The 21,529-nt window shown below is 38.3% G+C and overlaps 1 long non-coding RNA gene across 1 annotated transcript in view; it reads left to right on the top strand.

Annotated features, from left to right (window-relative positions):
* Nucleotides 1-9,290, top strand: part of LOC147371357 (uncharacterized) — a 201,144-nt gene extending 191,854 nt beyond the window's left edge. The window contains exon 3 of the long non-coding RNA XR_015164794.1: nucleotides 8,700-9,290. This is a non-coding gene — a long non-coding RNA (uncharacterized LOC147371357). The remainder of the gene's footprint in view (nucleotides 1-8,699) is intronic.
* Nucleotides 9,291-21,529: the final 12,239 nt, after the last annotated feature.

Genomic DNA, 21,529 nt, shown 5'->3' with positions numbered 1-21,529 from the left:
GCAAGACAGCAAAAGTGGCACAGATGTAAAAAACAGACTTTTGGACTCTGTGGGAGAAGGCGAGGGTGGGATGGTTTGAGAGAATAGCATTGAAACATGTATATTACCAAATGTGAAATAGATCACCAGTCCTGGTTTGATCCATGAGACAGGGTGCTCAGGGCTGTTGCACTGGGATGACCCAGAGGGATGGGATGGGGAGGAAGGTGGAAGGGGATTTCAGGATGGGGGAACATGTACACCCATGGCTGATTCATGTCAATGCATGGCAAAACCTTACAATATTGTAAGGTAATTAGCCTCCAATTAAAAAAAAATAAAAAAGGTTGGCTGGTTTGATCTCCTTGCTGTCCAAGGGACTTTCAGGAGTCTTCTCCAAGCACCACGTTTTGAAGGCATCAGTTCTTTGGTGTTCTGCCTTCTTTGTGGTCCAATGTCTCTGCTTTTCAAAACACTGTCTAGTTTTGTCATAGCTTTCCTTCCAAGAAGCAGATGTCTTCTGATTTCATGGCTGCAGTCATCATCCTCAGTGATTTTAGAGCCCAAGAAGGGGAAATCTGTCACTACTTCCACCTTTCCCCTTTCTATTTGCCATGAAATAATGGAGCTGGATGCCATAATCTTAGTTTTTATAACATTTAATTTTAATTCAGCTCTTTCACTCTTCTCCATCCTCATCAACAGGGTCTTTAGTTCCTCTTAGCTTTCTGTCATTAGAATGGTATCATCTGCATATCTGAGATTGTTGATTTTTGGAGTACTTTAGAGTACTGAAGTCTCATTAAAAACCCCCAAACAAAGGGTTTGGAGAGCTTCCTGGTAGGTGAGCACATGGAGAGTTAGGAAGAGAACATGTAAGCTCTGAGCCCTTTCCTCATACCTTGCCTCATCTCTTTTGTCTGGCTTTTTCTGAATTATTGCCTTTTACAATAACTTGGAAATCTAGTGAGTAAATAGGTTTCCTGAGTTCTGTGAGTTGTTCTGCTGCTGCTAAGTCACTTCAGTCGTGTCCGACTCTGTGCGACCCCATAGACGGCAGCCCACCAGGCTGCTCTGTCCCTGGGATTCTCCAGGCAAGAATATTGGAGTGGGTTGCCATTTCTTTCTCCAATGCATGAAAGTGAAAAGTGAAAGTGAAGTTGCTCAGTCGTGCCCGATTCTTAGCGACCCGTGGACTGCAGCCTACCAGGCTCCTCTGTCCATGGGATTTTCTAGGCAAGAGTGCTGGAGTGGGTTGCCATTGCCCTAGCAACTATCTAAAACTATGTAAAATAAAGAAAACCCAAGGAGAGCATCTTGGGAACTTCTGATTTATATGTTGACTTAAAAATAGTTAGAACCTGAAAATTGAGAATTGTTTTATTCAGTGGGAAATCTTAGGACTTCAAGGTCAGGAGGCAACATCTCAAGTAGCCTTGAGAAACTGTTCATAGGAGGTGGGAGATGGAGTTAGGTTGTATAGAAGTTTGCAACAAAGTGGGGCAGATAATCTGAACATCAATGATTACTGTTAATTAAGGAAAACCAAATATCTCAAGTTAAGGAATTTAGTTCCCTTCTATGTATGGGAAGATGCAAGGGTCTGGGCTTACTGAAATCATTTCTTTCATGTGCATCTCAGCTATCTGGGGTCAGCATCCTGAATTTTTACTTTGTAGAGAGTGGTTGTAGCCTGATAGCCTGTATTCTTTTTCTTGAATTCCCTTAGGGCTTACCTGCTCACACAGGAGGGACATAGTCACTGATGATTGTGACATCTTTGCTTATAGACATGGCAGGAGATACTCCATGTCACATATATATAACCAGCTATTGAGGAATACAGATAATGATTTAGGCTTAGGACTGGCATCTGAAGTTGTGGTGGGGTCAGGGGAGGACTAGTATTGTAGGACTGAACCTGTGGGATCTGATGCTGTCTCCAGGCAGGTATTGCCTATAATTTAGTTAATTTATCTGAAACCAGGACTTCTGAGAATTGTTTGTTGGTGTGGTAGGAACCTCCCCACCTTACTCATGTTGAAATTGGGCCCAGGAATTCAAAAGAATTCCCTCATTCTTTGATTCCCTTTTGTATCTTCTAAACTGCTGGAATTCTTCATGGTGCTGTTATAGCCAAGCCAAAATTTCTGAAAAAGACCCATATTCTGAATGTCTCACTTCATAGTGGAGAACACACTTTAGTGATCCCAATAAAGTTTTCAAAGGAATTGATCTCAGGTGGCCTCGGCTTGCAGCAACTTGAAACAGGTTACTGGCCATAGACTGAAGTCAGACTAATAGAGTGAGAACATTGGTCTAGCCATTAGACCAGTGGCCATGACAAGGTCCTGGCCTATATAGCTTTTCATAAATGAATGCCTGCAAAGATGTAACTGGTGAAACAAGTAAAGTGTTTATTAGAAGGGAAAAAAAAGAGTACGTGTGAATAGGCACACACAGACTCATGCCCTCATGGTAGTTTGAATCAGTTATATGGGGCAGTTCTTACAGGTTTCCTTTGGCCAGCATCTTGCTTTGCCTGGTTCTGAGTCTGTATTTGGTGTATCTCAGGATCCACCCATATGTGAGTGTACATATATTAGACGGGATGGATTCCAGTGAAGAAGCCTATGTATAGATTGACATCACCTACTATGGGGTAATGCCCCCTCTCTTTTGACCTTCAGGGAGCCTTTCCACTCACGTGTAGCCTGGGAGATTTCCTTGACTTCGGGAGTGACATATATGTGGTCTTTTATCTTTTATCTGGGCAGAGCTCAGCTTGTTCTCCCTCTTACTATTGTCTTCATCTTGGAGTATCTCTCCATGGGAGACAAATTCCAGCTGATCAGCCTGGTGCCCATCTATTTCCTGGCTCCAACTCACTCAATAAATAATTATAGAAAAAATCATAATAAAGTGGCATATTCATATTTTAACAGTAGCCTTCTAGAAACTGGTTCCATGAACAAAGTATTATAAGTCAGAATTTTAGACTGTAAAAAAGAACTTTGGGCTGGTGGCCTCAAATTACCTCCCATTGCTTTGTTCCATCAGTAACTTGGAATTTAATCCAATAGAATTTTTTTTTCCTCCGAGTTAAATAAATTGTGATAACATTTATTTACAAGCAGGCTAAGTCTTGAAGAATACAACATCCATTTCCTAATAAATGTGAGGCTTGGAAGGGGAAGTGAAAGAATGGTAAAGAGAGAGAAAGGGGAGAAAGAAAACAGAATTTCAACATCTTCCTCACTAAGCAACCCTTTCTTTTGGAAATAACTCATGGTGATGCTCAGAAAATGTGTATGGGCACAAAGATTAGTTTTCTTTAAAATAAATGCAAAGTTAAGTCTCATATTTTTGGTAATATTATTTTCACTTGTGGCCTTCAGATAAAACAACACTTTGCAGTTGTAGTTATTCTTCATTTGAACAAGAAGAACAAGAATTTTTATTTAGAAGTCTTTTCAGTAATCCATAATAAAAGTATTCAGTTTCCTAAGGTTGTTTTTATTCCCTCATCTCACCAGAAGACAAAATCCTTACTTAGTCTTTTCAAATTTCCTGGTAGGAGATTTAAAGCTTTAGGTGAGCAAGTCAATACTTTCTTTTGAACATCTTGCAGATAATTCTTCCTTTATGAGACACATGATTAGTCCTGAATTTGAACAAAAAGACTCATCAAACACATCTCTGGGTTTCTTTCTTTTGAAACACTGAAGTTTTATGTAACATTTGTGTAGTAAAGCTTTTTCTTCTTCATAAGTCACTTGGATTTAATATAACTCCTTTGGACTCTTTCAGTTTACTATTTTAACAAATGGTAGTTGTCTGATTAAAAAAATGAATTTTATTCTAATGCTTTAACTCGAATCAATCCACTTATGGGCCTTTCTCAAACTTTCTAAGAGAAATTAATTGATGAGTCACTAAAATCAAAATGCCTAAGGGTATTTTCTTTAGGCTGAATGAATTTTTGAATGCAAATGAAACAAACATTTTTGATATATAAAATGTCCTATCTTGACTAGTTGGTTTTACTTAATCTCTTAATTGTTAGTGGAGAGATATGGATAATACTGATTAGTAGAATGTGATTAGGTTGATTCCAAAGAATTTCTCTTCAGGATATGGCATAGGCTTTTGTTTCTCAGTAAATAAAATTATATACTATGTATACATAGCACTACACATATACTACATAACTTCATCTGTTTCTTCAGAAAACATTAACACTTCTTACAGGTCTTATCATATTCTTTTTTTTTTTTTTTTTTTTAAAGCTGCCACTGCTTCAGCAAATTTTAGTGAACCTTGAGGGTCAGTATGCTATTTGGTCACACTTCTCTATGCAACAGGATCATGAGCTTTCTTTTCACTGAGCTTCCTTCTCTTTGTATGCTCCTTTGTAGGTGTGATATGTCTGGTATGCTATTGAGACAGTATTTGTTGGAAGAAGTCATTAAGATGACATGACTGCTGGTTGACCCGCAAGCAGGACCCGGCAATCAGAGACTCTTTAGACTCTTTACCACCCTTCTGCCCACCATTCCCATGTTGTTGTTGTTCAGTCACTCAGTCGTGTCCAACTCTTTGTGATCCCATGGACTTCAGCATGCCAGGCATTCCTGTCCTTCACCATCTCCTAAGTTTGCTCAAACTCATGTCCATTTAGTCGGTGATGCCATCCAACCCTCTCATTCTCTGCTGTGCCCTTCTCTTTCTGCCTTCAATCTTTTCCAACATCAGAGTCTTTTCCAATGAGTTGGCTCTTCTCATCAGGTTCAGTTCAGTTGCTCAGTCATGTCCGACTGTTGGCAACCTCCCTGTCCATCACCAACTCCTGGAACTTACCCAAACTCAAATCCATAGAGTTGGTGATGCCATCCAACCATCTCATCCTCTGTCATCCCCTTCTCCTCCTGCCTTCAATCTTCCCCATCATGAGGGTCTTTTCAAATGAGTCAGCTCTTTGCATCAGGTGGCTACAGTATTGGAGCTTCAGCATCAGTCCTTCCAATGAATATTCAGGGTTGATTTCCTTTAGGACTGACTGGTTTGATCTCTTTGCTGTCCAAGGGACTCTCAAGAGTCTTCTTCAACACCACAGTTCAAAAGTATCAATTCTTTGGCACTCAGCTTTCTTTATGGTCCAACTCTCACATCTGTACATGACTGCTGGAAAAACCATAGCTTTGACTGTACGGACCTTTGTTGGCAAAGTAATGTCTCTGCTTTTTAATATGCTGTCTAGGTTTTTCATAGCTTTTCTTCCAAGAAACAAGCCTCCTTTAATTTCATGGCTGCAGTCACCATCTGCAGTGATTTGGGAGCTCAAGAAAATAAAGTCCATCACTGTTTTCATCGTTTCCCCATCTATTTGTGATGAAGTGATGGGAGCAGATGCCATGATCTTAGTTTTTTGAATGTTGAGTTTTAAGCCAGTTTTTTCACTCTCCTCTTTCACCTTCATCAAGAGGCTCTTTAGTTCGTCTTCACTTTCTGCCATAAACATGGTATTTGCCATGAGAAATATCAATTACGTGAGGTTACTGATATTTCTCCTGGCAATCTTGATTCCAGCTTGTGCCTCATCCAGCCCAGCATTTAACTTGATGTATTCTGTATATAAGTTAAATAAACAGGGTGATAATAAACAGCCTTGATGTGCAGATCAAATGGGCTTCCCAAGTGGCACTCGTGGTAAAGAACCCACCTGCCAATGCAGGAGACATGAGAGACACAGGTTCGATCCCTGGGTCAGGAAGATCCCCTGGAGGCAGGCAGCATAAGCCACTCCAGTGTTCTTGCCTGGAAAATTCCATGGACAGAGGAGCCTAGTGGTCTTGGTGCACAGGTTGCAAAGAGTCCAACAACACTGAAGTGATTTGGAATCATTCCCATGGCTAGAGCTATTTCAAGGGTGCAACTTTGAACTAATAATGTGGTGTTGGGACCATCTGGACTCTATACTCGACTGAACCCTGTTAAGAGCTTTATATAAACTTAAGATTCTGGTGGTTGAATATAGAGATCTACTTATCTTGTGGCTGCTCAAGACAAGCATATGTAATTTCCCTTGTTTATTAAAGCTGCCACCTACCAATCGGAAATGGTCTGCCTCTTCAGTCCTTCCTTGCCCTCTGTGTATGAGGAGCAATTTCAGATTTCACCTGGGGGATATCCTGAGTTTGCTAAACAACAGTATTTTTCCAGTGTTTTCATTTAAATAGATTGTAAATAAATATGGATCTATCCGTCCTGGAGAATCTGTGACAAATCTTTTTTAACTACTGGCCAATCAGAGATCAAATTGCCAACATCCACCAGATCATGGAAAAAGCAAGAGAGTTCCAGAAAAACATCTATTTCTGCTTTATTGACTATGCCAAACCTTTGACTTTTTGGATTACAATAAACGGTGGAACACTCTTAAAGAGATAGGAATACCAGACCACCTGACCTGCCTCTTGAGAAACCTATATGCAGGTTAGGGAGCAACAGTTAGAACTGGACATGGAACAATAGACTGGTTCCAAATAGGAAAAGGAGTGCCAAATAGGAAAAGGAGTGTCCTTTTCCTTTTCCAAAAAGTAAAAGGACAAGGCTGTATATTGTCACCCTGATTATTTAACTTCTATGCAGAGTACATCATGAGAAACGCTGGGCTGGAAGAAGCACAAGCTAGAATCAAGATTGCCGGGAGAAATCTCAATAACCTCAGATATGCAGATGACACCACCCTTATGGCAGAAAGTGAAGAGGAACTAAAAAGCCTCTTGATGAAAGTGAAAGAGGAGAGTGAAAAAGTTGGCTTAAAGCTCAACATTCAGAAAACGAAGATCATGGCATCTGGTCCCATCACTTCATGGCAAATAGATGGGGAAACAGTGGCTGACTTTATTTTTCTGGCCTCCAAAATCACTGCAGATGGTGATTGCAGCCATGAAATTAAAAGACGCTTACTCCTTGGAAGGAAAGTTATGACCAACCTAGGTAGCATATTAAAAAGCAGAGATAGACTTTTGGATCGCGGCCATTCTGACTGGCATGAAATGGTACCTCATTCTGGTTTTGATTTGCATTTCTCTGATAATGAGTGATGTTGAGCATCTTTTCATGTGTTTGTTAGCCATCTTTATGTCTTCTTTGGAGAAATGTCTATTTAGTTCTTTGGCCCATTTTTTGATTGGGTCGTTTATTTTTTCTGGAATTGAGCTGCAGGAGCTGCTTGTATATTTTTGAGATTAGTTGTTTGTCAGTTGCTTCATTCGCTATTATTTTCTCCCATTCTGAAGGCTGTCTTTTCACCTTGCTTATAGTTTCTTTAGTTGTGCAGAAGCTTTCAATTTTAATTAGATCCCATTTGTTTATTTTTGCTTTTATTTTCATTATTCTGGGAGGTGGGTCATAGAGGATCCTGCTGTAATGTATGTCGGAGAGTGTTTTGCCTATGTTCTCCTCTAAGAGTTTTATAGTTTCTGGTCTTATGTTTAGATCTTTAATCCATTTTGAGTTTATTTTTGTGTATGGTTTTAGAAAGTATTCTAGTTTCATTCTTTTACAAGTGGTTGACCAGTTTTCCCAGCACCACTTGTTAAAGAGATTGTCTTTGATCCATTGTATATTCTTGCCTCCTTTGTCAAAGATAAGGTATCCATAGGTGTGTGGGGTTATCTCTGGGCTTTCTATTGTGTTCCATTGATCTATATTTCTGTCTTTGTGCCAGTACAATTCTAATGAAGTGGATGAAACTGGAGCCTATTATACAGAGTGAAGTAAGCCAGAAAGAAAAACACCAATACAGTATACTAATGCATATATATATGGAATTTAGAACGATGGTAACGACGACCCTGTATGCGAGACAGCAAAAGAGACACAGATGTATAGAACAGTCTTTTCGACTCTGTGGGAGAAGGAGCGGGGGATGATTTGGGAGAATGGCATTAAAACATGTATAATATCATATAAGAAATGAATCGCCAGTCCAGGTTTGATGAAGGATACAGGAAGCTTGGGGCTGGTGCACTGGGATGACCCAGAGGGATGGTACGGGGAAGGGAGGCTGGAGGGGGGTTCAGGATGGGGAACATGTGTACACCCGTGGTGGATGCATGTCGATGTATGGCAAAACCAATACAATATTGTAAAGTTAAAAAATAATAATAATAAAATTAAAGAAAAAAGCAGAGATATTACTTTGCCAACAAAGGTCTGTCTAGTCAAGGCTATAGTTTTTCCAGTGGTCATGTATGAATGTGAGAGTTGGACTGTGAAGAAAGCTGAGCACCAAAGAATTGATGCTTTTGAACTGTGGTGTTGGAGAGTCCTTTGGACTGCAAGGAGATCCAACCAGTCCATTTAAAGGAGATCAGTCCTGGGTGTTCTTTGGAAGGACTGATGCTAAAGCTGAAACTCCAATACTTGGGCCACCTCATGCAAAGAGTTGACTCATTGAAGACCCTGATGCCGGGAGGGACTGGGGGCAGGAATAGAAGGGGACGACAGAGGATGATATGGCTGGCTGTCATCACTGACTCAATGGACATGAATTTGAGTAAACTCTGGGAGTTGGTGATGGACAGGGAGGCCATACAGAAAGGCATACTGTGATTCATGGGGTTGCAAAGAGTCGGACATGACTGAGCAACTGAACTGAACTGAATGTCAGTGATAACAGCTCATTAAATTAAAATGTTTTATAATTTTAGAGACTACCTGATGAAGACAACATAAATAGTAAAGACAAAAGATATTAAATGTTTACTATAGAAGCATGAAGAAATTAAGGCTCAACTCTTATTTGTTTCATTAATACCTCCATGAAGAAGGTCTCTGAAGAAAGGGTATTCAGTTTTTTTTTAATGTTATTAAATTTCATTTTCTTGTCTAGAAGTCTTTGATATTAACACAGTCAGAGACTTCCCTCTTCATGAACAATTCATAAAAGCTACTGACAATTTTCTAAAGTTTTATTACATTGAAATATAGTTGATTTATAGTATTATTTTGGTTTCAAGATAACAATTCAGACTTTTTTTATAGATTATACACCATTTAAAGTTATACAATATTGGCTATATGTCCTGTGCTGTACAATGTATCCTTGTAGCTTGTTTATTTTAAAACAGTTTGTACCTCAGTCTCCTACCCCTATCTTGCTCCTCGCCACTTCTCTCTTCCCACTCGTAACTGGTTTATTCTCTGTGAGTCTGTTTTGCTATGTATTTTTATATTATTTTGCATTACTCATTTGTATTATTTTTAAGATTCCACATATAAATAATAAAATACAGTATTTGGATTTCTCTGACTTATTTCACTAAGCATACTACCTTCCAGGTCCATCCATGTTGTTGCAAATGCATTTTTATTGCACAATAATAGTACATCATGTGTGTATATATGTGTGCATACATACACACAATCCCATCTATTTTATCCATTCATTTCCTGTTGACAGACACTTGGGTTGATGATTTTCTTTTATATTTGTTTAAGGTGAATTTTCTCATGGAAGGTAATTTCAGTGTACTGCTTATTAATAATTTTAATGTTTAGAAAATACTTATATTTACAGAAAAATTATGATGATAGTAAAGAGAGTTGCATTATATTACATACACAACTTTCCTGATTATAACATTATTTTCATATGGTTCATGTTACAATTAATGAATATGTATCAATACATCATTATTTAAGTTCATATCTTACTTAGATTTCCTTATTTTTTTTACCTAATGTCCTCTTGCTTTTCCAGTGTCTTCTAAGATACAATATTAAATTTAGTTATTATATCTCTATTCTCTTTTCGACTGTTCGTTTATTTTATATTTTCTTTGATTCTCTCTCTCTTTTTAATAACCTTGAGAGTTTAGATGAGTACTAGCTGGTATTGAATATTCTGTAGAATGTCCTTCAATTTGAGTTTATCTGTTTTTCTCATTATTATACTGAGGTTTATGTGTTTTTGGGAGGAGACCACAGAGCTAAAGTTACATTATCATCACTTTATAGCAACAGTACATATTGTTAACATGACTTATCACTGTTGATTTTAACCTTGATCACCAGCTGAATTAATGTTTGCCAAGTTTCTCTACTTTAAGGTTATACCCTACTTATCTTCCCTTTCCATGTTAACACTGGAAAGAAATCACTTAGTATAGCACACGTGTTAAGAGTGGGAATTTGTACTGTACCTTTTTGAGAATAGAACAGGTACATACATTATTTGGAATTCTTCTACACTGGAGATATGTCTCTTTCCCCCCACTTACTTGTGGATTCAATCAATTATTTCTATAAGTATGGAATTATGCATATTATTTTATATATTTTGGTTATATATTAACACTATTTTATTTAATTTATTAGCTCAAAATGTTCCAGCGTTGGCTATTGGGTGTTCTCTTGAAGTATAACCTTGCCAGCATGATGTAGAATGAGTGCAATTGTAAGGAAGTTTGAATATTTTTTGGCATTGTCCTTCTTCTTTGCCAGCTTCCCTGGTGGCTCAGAGGTTAAAGCGTCTGCCTGGAATGCGGGAGACCTGGGTTCAATCCCTGGGTCGGGAAGATCCCCTGGAAAAGGAGATGACAACCCACTCCAGTACTCTTGCCTGGAGAATTGCATGGAGGGAGGAGCCTGGTAGGCTACAGTCCATGGGGTTGCAAAGAGTTGGACACAACTGAGCGACTTCACTTTCACTTTCTTTGAGATTGGAATGAAAACTGACCTTTTCCAGTCCAGTGGCCACTACTGAGAATTCCAAGTTAGCTGATGTATTACATGCAGCACTTTAACACCATCATCTTTTAGGATTTTAAATAGCTCAGCTGAAATTCCATCACCTCCACTAGCTTTGTTTGTAGTAATGCTTCCTAAAGCCCACTCGACCTCACACTCCAGAATGCCCAGCTGTAGGTGAGTGACCATACCTTTGTGGTTATCTGAGTCATTAAGACCTTTCTTGTGTAGTTCTTCTTGTATTTTTGTCACTTCTTCTTAATCTCTTCTGCTTCTGTTATTAATAGATCCTTATTGTTTCTATCCTTTATCCTGCCCATCCTTGCATGAAATGTTCCCTTGATAAATCCAATTTTCTTGAAGAGATCTCTAGTCTTTCCCATTCTATTGTTTTCCTCTCTTTCTTTGCATTGTTCATTTAAGAAGTCTTTCTTATCTCTCCTTGCTTTTCTTTGGGACTCTAAATTTAGAGTTATATGATAGGAGACACCATACTTTCATCTTTTAGATCAATGCTGCTGCTGCTGCTGCTGCTAAGTCACTCCAGTTGTGTCTGACTCTGTGTTACCCCATAGACGGCAGCCCATCAGGCTGCCCCATCCCTGGGATTCTCCAGGCAAGAATACTGGAGTGGGTTGCCATTTCCTTCTCCAATGCATGAAAGTAAAAAGTGGAAGTGAAGTCTCTCAGTCATGTCCGACTCTTAGCGATCCCATGGACTGCAACCTACCAGGCTCCTCCATCCATGGATTTTCCAGGCAAGAGTACTGGAGTGGGGTGCCATTGCCTTCTCTGTCTTAGATTGATAATGTGGCTCTAATCTCTTCCACTCCTCAAAGAATGTGATATTTTTCCTTATTGGCTTTTTATCAAGGAGAATTCCTAAAGAACCAGAGCATTCCAAAGTGAAATTTGGTGCTTCGGGGATTAAATAATTGTGAACTAGTATCCAGTAATGGCTTACATTCCTTCCTCCAATGTATATGTATAGGCTTTTCTGGTAAATAGCTGCAGGTTCCTTTGGAGAAAACTAGGATAACATTTTACAGTATATAACTTTCTTAAGCAGGTTCTACCTGTTCCTCATTGTAGAGGCCCTGAGTTTGTAAAGTAGAGCAGGTCTTAGAACTGAATGAGAAGTTAAGACTTTGTTGTGGTGACATATCAGGTCACTATTCTGAAATGAAACCAATGTAAGTCAAAAATAGTGCAGTGCTAGACATATATGGCATCTTGCAACATTAAGTACTGAAACCCAGACTGTCCTTAAAATTTTTGGTTATATGAGCCAAAAGATTACCTTTTATTTTTTATGCCCTTTTTACTTTAGGTTTCTATTTCTCACATCTGAAAGAATCATTCACAAGTGCAAATATTCTAAAACAGATGTGTTGATTTGTACTTGTGTAGCTTCTCACATGGACAACTGAATAGTTTCTTCTTTTAAGATGTATAGCAGCTGGGATTTATATACTCAGTGGTAATTAAAAATTCTTGCAAACAATAATGGGCAGGTTATTTATATATAACAAAAATGGTAAGAGAGAATTTCTGACTTCTTTTCTCTCAAATCTTTCTTCTGTTATCTCCCGTTTATATCTATAAAGCTCAGTTTACAGATACTACTAAAATCTTCATTCACTATTTCAGTGAAAATGCATTAGTAGTAGCTTCAATAGGCCAAAGGGGAAAAGTGCTTCATCAGTTAGACACTCAGTAAGGCAGAAATCACACTGATTTTTATCAATTTCTTTTTGTACCAAAAGAGTAAACTTGCTCAGAAGCATCTATGAAGACAGTGAAACTAAAGTTTCTTCTTCCCTGTGATTACTATGTTATCTGGGAAATCTTTTTTAAAAAGTTTCCTTCAAAAAGATGCCTTTTTACAGCTATAATAGGAAAGAATTGATAGAATCTGATTATTTCCTTTTATCCAAAGCTCCTCATGTGACCTGTAAAAAAGTGAATATACTAGAATAACAAAACTGGGTAAGATAAATATTCTGGGTATTTTGTTTGAGACAAGTGTCATATGTAGTTAAAACAATCTCACAAAATCTTTTGTTATGGTCAATTTATTTTATGAATTGCAGTTCTGCTCAAGTATATTATTGATAAGAATCTGAGTTATTAAAGTTCAACATTTCAGTTTGGATACACAGACAAAATTCTTAAAGCCACTTATAATAATGATTTTACCATTTTTTCCCTATGATATGGGATAAAAATGTGTTGTTTATTTTCTAAGCTACAGTATGAAATAGCTAGACCACTCATTGTTTAAACATATGGTTTCAAATTTGTACTTGGGATAACCTTTAAGGAAACCCTCATATACTTCTCTGTCATTTGCTTTTTAAAAAACAATTTAATATTCATCCTTTAACTTTTTCACCTTAAAACAAGAGTGCTCTTCTTTGTTCAAAATGCCTTTCTTCCTTGATAGAAATGTAATTTTAGTTTATCTACATTGACATTTGAATTTGTGTGCATTCATTAAACATTCAGATTGTATAAATAATGCGATCTGTATTTTAACAAAGGAAGCTTTCATGGATGAATAACTTCTTCACTTGGCATTATGACAGCTTTCGAGAATGGGAAATTTCTGCATAAAAAATACTGTCTGAAAATATCTTTACCGAAGGAGAGAAGCAAATAGAATAACTTTAAAAAGAGTAGTTTGTAAATGTTTTTGATCAAGTGTATAAAATATATACCACATTCTATATCTTCTCTAGGAGAGTAGATTCATTAAAAAGATATTGTGTCCTTCACCAAAATATTCTGTTTTCTATTAATTTGTAATGTCTGTATTCTTCTTTACTCCTAGAGTAACTTCCTTTATGTTCTGAAAAGATCTCTGTCCTTCTGTCTTCTTAGCAGCATAGCCTTGAAATTTTATTTGTACAATAATTCATGATACAATTCTTGTGACCTTTCCTTCTGCAGTTCATTGTTCGGCATGCCTAATCTCTTGTTTTCTTGACCAGTGACCATTACACACTTTTCACCTTGGACCTGGGCATGTTGTTCAAACACCTTTATTCATTTGTCACATTAGAGTACAAATGTACTATTTGATCCACATCAGCACATGAGAGAATACAAAAGAGAGTAACTGTTGGACTGTTTTATTCTTTGAAAGGCTAAAACAGCAAATTACCTGGCGCATAGTAGGCACATAACAACAAAGATTTGCTGAATGAATAAGAATAATGCTTATTGTGCATGCAAAGAGAAATATCAGGAAAAGCAACTGTAAGATGTGCAATAGTACTACATACAGAAATAAATCATTAGAGAAAAGAAAAGTTAAAGAGAGAAATAAGAGTAGAATCATAGAAAACAGTGGAGGGGAGACAGGTGTGGTGGATCCTACAACATGCTTTGACTATGAGAAGACAAGAATGAGCAATAAATTGTATAGTGATTAGGAAAAGATTAATCCAGTAGCTAGAATGTGCCACCCATTCTGAAAATTCATCATTAATTTAGCACATATTTATTGGCCTCAGTCGTGTCCGACTCTTTGCAATCTCATGGACAGTAGCCCATCAGAGTCCTCTATCCATGGCATTTTTCAGGCAATAATACTGGAATGGGTTACCGTTTCCTACTCAAGGGGATCTTCCTGACCCAGGGATTGAGTTTTTATCTCTTGTGTCTCCTGCATTGGCAGGCAGGTTCTTAACCAGGGAAACCCCCATACTATGCTCGATCTTAGCCAAAAGGCCAAGAACTGATGTATGTATTAGGCACCAGCTATATGCCAGGCACTGTTTTTGTTCCTTGAGATCCAACACTGAATAAAAAAGAGAAAGACCTGCCCTCATATAGCTCTGTTTTAGCATATATTTAAATGGTATATAATAATCATTTATAAATAAATTATATACTAAGGGAAAAGGTGAAAAATACTATGGGGGAGAATGAAATTATAGAACAGGATAAGGGGGATCAAGTGTGTTAATAGAGTGACCAGAAAGGCATCATCAAGAAGGTATAGTGTGAATAAAGAGGGATGAATTGGGAATCAGTTAAGTATATGGAGGAAAATAAATCTATGCAGTGAAAACAGTTAAAGCAAAGATCCTTAGAATGGAGATTTCTTGGGGTTTGGAAAGCACAACAAGGAAGCCAAAAAGTTGGAAACAGGGAGAGCAAGGAGAAAAGCAGTAAGAGATTCAGTTCAGTTCAGTTCAGTTCAGTCTCTCAATCATGTCTGACTCTTTGCAACTCCATTTAGGTCAGATATAGTGGTAGGACACAGGGAGTGGAGAACAAATCATGAATACCATAAGATATTTGGCTTTCACTCTGAGTGAGATGGAAGAAGGGGGGTTAGAATAGAGGAGTAGATTGTCATTTGTTCAGAAAGAATCATCTTACTCAGTCCTTATAAAATTTCTATAAAGCAGTATTTCAGTAAGGATTATTTTAGATGAAAGCAAACCAACTGAAATTGGATTTCACAGTAAGAATTTGTTTTCCTCCTGTAACACTGGGCCTGGAGGAAGATGGTTTAATGAATGATGCTTAATTCTTGGAGCATCACTGTGTACTTTTGATTCTCCTAGTCTTCACATCATGCATGGTGTTAAGATAGTTGCTGTATCTCTAAGAATCACATCATCACATAACTGTCCTCAAAGGCAGGAAGAAAGAAAATCTTCTCCCTCTTGACCTTGATCTACCTCTCACCCTTTTACTCCATCTTTATCAGGGAGTGAAATCTTCTCCAGAAATCTCTAACATCTGCCCCATGAGGTTCTTTTGAACAAAACAGTCATATTGCATCTCCCATAGTAAACCAGTTACTAACTGGTGGATAGGAATGAGATTCTTTCAGTAGAAAAATATCATCTGAACAGGACACTGCTACTTCATATATGGATAAAATTAGATTTATATGTTAATCAAGAATAGTGAGAAATGGCTGATGAGTTGGCAAGGGATAGTGCCTTTCAGAGGCAGTAGATTTTATTATCTGTATTAATGGGTAAATAGAGGTTTAGAGGGTCTTTGTTATTCTTCAGCATGATACAGCTAGAAAATACAGAGAAAGGATTGAACTTGGGTCTATCTGATTACAAAATTATGTTTGTTTTTTGCTAAACCAGACTAGCCCTTTCATAACTATGGCACATTGCTGTGGGGATTGTTGTAGGAACACCTTTGTCCAGATGGGAAATGCTATTAACTTACAGCTGTTACATGAACTGTTTAATGGTTGCTGACAAGACAAGCATATCTTATCTCTCTAAGCAGAGTTCATGTATAAAGCCAAATATTGGCTGTAGATTTGTGGGTAAGAAGAATCTCTCATAGTGGGCTAGTTACAAATCGCAGAACTCATGTTAGCTAGTTTACTCAGAAATAGAATTTAATAAGAAAATATGATGGATCACAGAATCTCTGGAGGCTACAGAGTCAGGAACATTATTGAGGTCATTTCAATAGCCTGCTGAAAGGCATAATCCCTTTGTTTCTGAGTCCAAGAAGTAGATGATTACTGGACATCTCCACAAGGACATCTACCACTACTCTCTGTGACATCTCTCATGGAATGTGTCCTTCTTAATTTATTTTGTCTGTTTATATCCTCCTAAAGATGTGTCATGTTTGCAGAGGCAAGGACATATCCCTGCATTATTTGTAATTTGCATCTTTTCACTTTTTCTCTTGGTTAGCTTAGCTAGATGTTTATCAGATTTGCTGATTTTTTTTTTCAAAGAACCAAATCTGTTGATGTTTAGTCACTAAATCATATCCGACCCCATGGATTGTGACCCCGTGGATTGCAGCATTCCAGATTCTTTTATCCTCCACTATTTCCTGGAGTTTGCTCAAATTCACGTCTACTGAGTCGGTGATGCTATCTAACCGTCATGCTCTGTTGTCCTCTTCTCCCTTTGCCTTCAGTCTTTTTCCAGCTTCAGGGTCTTTTCTAATGAGTTAATTCTTCACATCAGGTGGCCAAAGTATTGGAGTTTCAGCTTCAGCAACAGTCCTTCCAATGCGTATTCAGGGTTGATTTCCTTTACGATTCATTGGTGTGATCTTGCAGTTCACAGGACTCTCAACGGTCTTCTCCAGCACCACAATTTGAAAGCATTCATTCTTTGGCACTCAATCTTCTTTATGGTCCAACTCTTACATCTGTATATGACTACTGGAAAAACTGTAACTTTGACTATATGGACCTTTGTCAGCAAAATGATATCTCTGCTTTTTAATGAGCAGCCTAGGTTTGTTATAGCTTTCCTTCCAAGGTGCAAGTGACTTTTAATTTCATGTCTGCAGTCACCATTCACAGTGATTTTGGAATGCAAGAAAATAAAATCTGTTACTGCTTCCACTTTTTTCCCTTCTATTTAAAAGTGATAAAACTGGAGGTCATGATCTTAGGGTGTTTTTTTTTTTTTTTTTTTTTTTAATATTGAGATTCAAGCCAGCTTTTTCAGTCTCCTCTTTCACCGTCATCAAGAGGCTCTTTAGTTCCTCTTCAGGAACTGCCATTAGAGTGGAATCATCTTAGGTTGTTGATATTTTTCCCAGTGACCTTGAGTCCAGTTTGTGATTCATCCATCCTGACATTTCACATGATGTACTCTGCATAGAAGTTAAATACACAGGGTAAAAATAAACAGCCTTGATGTACTCTTTTCCCAATTTTGAACCAATCAGTTGTTCAATGTAAGGTTCTAACTGTTGCTTCCTGACCTGCATACAGATTTCTCAGGAGGCAGGTAAGATGATCTGGTATTCCCATCTCTTTAGGAATTTTCCAAAGTTTGTTGTGATCCACATAGTCAAAAGCTTTACATAGTCAATTAAGCAGAAGTAGATGGTTTTCTGGAATTCCCTTGCATTCTTTATGATCTGATGAATGTTGGCAATTTTATTTCTGATTCCTCTGCCTTTTCAAAACCTAGCTTATACATTTGAAAGTTCAGGTAGTGCTGAAGCCTCTCTTGAAGGATTTTGAGCATAACTCTGCTAGCTGTGTGAAATGAGTGCAATTATATGGTAGTTTGAACATGCTTTGGCATTGGCCTTCGTTGGAATTGAAATGAAAACTGACCTTTATCTCTTGCCTTTCACTTCTCTTCTTTCCTCAGCTATTTATAAAGTCTAATCAGACAATCTCTTTGTCTTGCTTCTTTTTTTCCCCTTTGGATGGTTTTGGTCACTGCTTCTTGTACAGTGTTATGAACCTCTGACCATTGTTCTTCAGGCACTCTGTCTACCAGATCTAATCCCTTGAATCTATTTGCCACTTCCAAGGTATACATAATCATGCACAACTGGAGCTGAATATCCCTTCACACTCCTTGAGTCTTTTATTGCTTCTAAAGCAGGATTATTATAGTTTAGAAAGACCTAATGAAAGACCTAAGACAAGTGATTGCCTTTTTTTATTACATAGGATATATTCAGGAGATCCAGAAAGCTTCCTTTACTTTTCCTCAATTCTTTTAACTCCCTGACCAGTGTGAACAGAGTATCTATTTAAATCACAAAACTATGGCTCAAGTGGGTAAGACAATGGCACCCTACTCCAGTACTCTTGCCTGGAAAATCCTCATGGGCAGAGGAGCCTGGTGGGCTGCAGTCCATGGGGTCGGTAAGAGTCAGACATGACTGAGCGACTTCACTTTCACTTTTCACTTTCATGCATTGGAGAAGGAAATGGCAACCCACTCCACTGTTCTTGCCTGGAGAATCCCAGGGATGGGGGAGCCTGGTGGGCTGCTGTCTATGGGGTTGCACAGAGTCGGACACGACTGAAGCGACTTAGTAGTAGTACTTAGTATGGCTCTAGAATAATATAAAAGTGTAGATTATACAGAAAAAGGAAGTACATCAGCATTATTACATATTAAATTGGAAATTACTACTATAGAGTCCCTGAGATAGGGTACAAGGAAGAGAAGTAAATACAAAAACTCTGCCAAGTAAATATGGGTATGGGACACAAAGTGTTAGTAGCTGATAAATAAAAAGATTGAATCTGGAAAAGAAAAGTCTACATGGTCATTTCATTGGTTATGTCAGAAAAAAAACCTGACGATGATAAAGAAGAAACAGGATGTTTTCCCAACAGACTCTAATTCTTCTTCCTCTTCTTTTTAAAGTACACCTATGGGGATAAAAGAACAGAAACATTGATCTAAAGTCATCAACATTTTCATTTCAAAATATAAGTAAAATATTAAAAACATTTTTTTTTTTTTTTGCAATAATGTAGTAACTTATATGCAGAGTACATGATGAGAAACGCTGGGCTGGAAGAAGCACAAGCTAGAATCAAGATTGCCAGAAGAAATATCAATAACCTCAGATATGCAGATGACATCACCCTTATGGCAGAAAGTGAAGAGGAACTCAAAAGCCTCTTGATGAAAGTGAAAGAGGAGAGTGAAAAAGTTGGCTTAAAGCTCAACATTCAGAAAACGAAGATCATGGCATCTGGTCCCATCACTTCATGGGAAATAGATGGGGAAACAGTAGAAACAATGTCAGACTTTATTTTTTTGGGCTCCAAAATCACTGCAGATGGTGACTGCAGCCATGAAATTAAAAGACATTTACTCCTTGGAAGGAAAGTTATGACCAACCTAGATAGCATATTCAAAAGCAGAGACATTACTTTGCCAACAAAGGTCAGTCTAGTCCAGGCTATGATTTTTCCAGTAGTCATGTATGGATGTGAGATTTGGACTGTGAAGAAAACTGAGTTCCAAAGAATTGATGTTTTTGAACTGTGGTGTTGGAGAAGACTCTTGAGAGTCCCTGGGACTGCAAAGAGATCCAACCAGTCCATTCTGAAGGAGATCAGCCTCGGGTGTTCTTTGGAAGGAATGATGCTAAAGCTGAAACTCCAGTACTTTGGCCACCTCATGCGAAGAGTTGACTCATTGGGAAAGACTCTGATGCTGGGAGGGATTGGCGGCAGGAGGAGAAGGGAACGACAGAGGATGGGATGGCTGGATGGCATCACCGACTCAATGGACGAGAGTCTGGGTGAACTCCGGGAGTTGGTGATGGACAGGGAGGCCTGGCATGCTGCAATTCATGGGGTCGCAAAGAGTCGGACACGACTGAGCAACTGAACGGAACTGAGTAACTCATTTATCCAAATTGTCTTGGGAGTGTGTAATTTTCTTGATTCTGTCTTGTCACAACAAAAATTTGAAGCGACAGACGGATCAGTGTTATAGCTCAGTTTTGTTAGGAAAAACAAAGGATAGTACACCCTTAAGGAGTGAGGGCGGGCCGACCCAAAAGATGAAAAGAAAAGAGGCCTCAATCCTTTAATTTTTTCTATTTTTGCAGGCTTTTCCCTTCTTTGTCTTTTAGCCACTGCCATTTTGGACTCCTTTTTCCTATTCTAACTACCTAACATTTACCCCCTCAGGAGATGGGAGGCCTAATTCTTTGGGGATAGGGGTGTCAAGATCTCTCTGGCTACTTCCTGCTGAACTGGGACAGCGAGGGGGCATTGGGCCTCCCCCTCTTGCTAGTCTCAAGCATCAGAGTCCTTATAGCAGTGTCCATCTAAGGATGAGTGATATTTTCTGTGATCAGGTGGTTTTATATATCCTTGTTGAACTGGCACTGCATATTGTAGCTTGTTGACCTGGGCAGAGACAAAATGGTTTAGACAATACTACATGGTGCAATTATAAGCAGCATTAATATGGTGATAACAAGGATTAATTAGGGGCATTAGCCAACTCCATATTTCACCCTCACCAGGAGAAGGATCCCCCAGAGACTGTAGTCACCCCAAGAACTCTCCAGCTTTCTTTGAGACCCTGTAGGGTCTGATTGTTTTTCTTGAGGACTTTGAGATTTTCTTTCTTTATTTAAAAAAAATTTTTTTTAAATTTTATTTTATTTTTGAACTTTAAAATATTGTATTGGTTTTGCCAAATATCCAAATGAATCCACCACAGGTACACATGTGTTCCCCATCCTGAACCCTCCTCCCTCCTCCCTCCCCATACCATCCCTCTGGGTCTTACCAGTGCACCAGCCCCAAGCATCCAGTATCCTGCCTCGAACCTGGACTGGCGACTCATTGCATATATGATATTTTACATATTTCAATGCCATTCTCCGAAATCATCCCACCCTTTCCCTCTCCCACAGAGTCCAAAAGACTGTTCTATACATCAGTGTCTCTTTTGCTGTGTCATATACAGGGTTACTGTTACAATCTTTCTAAATTCCATGTACATGCATTAGTATACTGTATTGGTGTTTTTCTTTCTGGCTTACTTTACTCTGTATAATAGGCTCCAGTTTCATCCACCTCATTAGAACTGATTCAAATGTATTCTTTTTAATGGCTGAGTAATACTCCATTGTGTATATGTACCACAGCTTTCTTATCCATTCATCTGTTGATGGACATCTAGGTTGCTTCCATGTCCTGGCTATTATAAACAGTGCTGCGATGAACATTGGGATACACGTGTCTCTTTCAATTCTGGTTTCCTCAGTATGTATGCACAGCAGTGGGATTGCTGGATCAAAAGGCAGTTCTATTTCCAGTTTTTTAAGGAATCTCCACACTGTTCTCCATAGTGGCTGTACTAGTTTGCATTCCCACCAACAGTGTAAGAGGGTTCCCTTTTCTCCACACCCTCTCCAGCATTTATTGCTTATAGACTTTTGGATTGCAGCCATTCTGACTGGCGTGAAATGGTACCTCATAGTGGTTTTGATTTCCATTTCTCTGATAATGAGTGATGTTGAGCATATTTTCATGTGTTTG

The sequence above is a fragment of the Bos grunniens genome, chromosome 5, assembly GCF_055505025.1.
Source record: "Bos grunniens cultivar Pamir isolate PY7600 chromosome 5, Bosgru_T2T1.0, whole genome shotgun sequence".
Lineage (NCBI taxonomy): Eukaryota > Metazoa > Chordata > Mammalia > Artiodactyla > Bovidae > Bos > Bos grunniens.
Note: the sequence above shows the minus strand (reverse complement) of the source record. Positions and strands in the feature narration are given on the sequence as shown.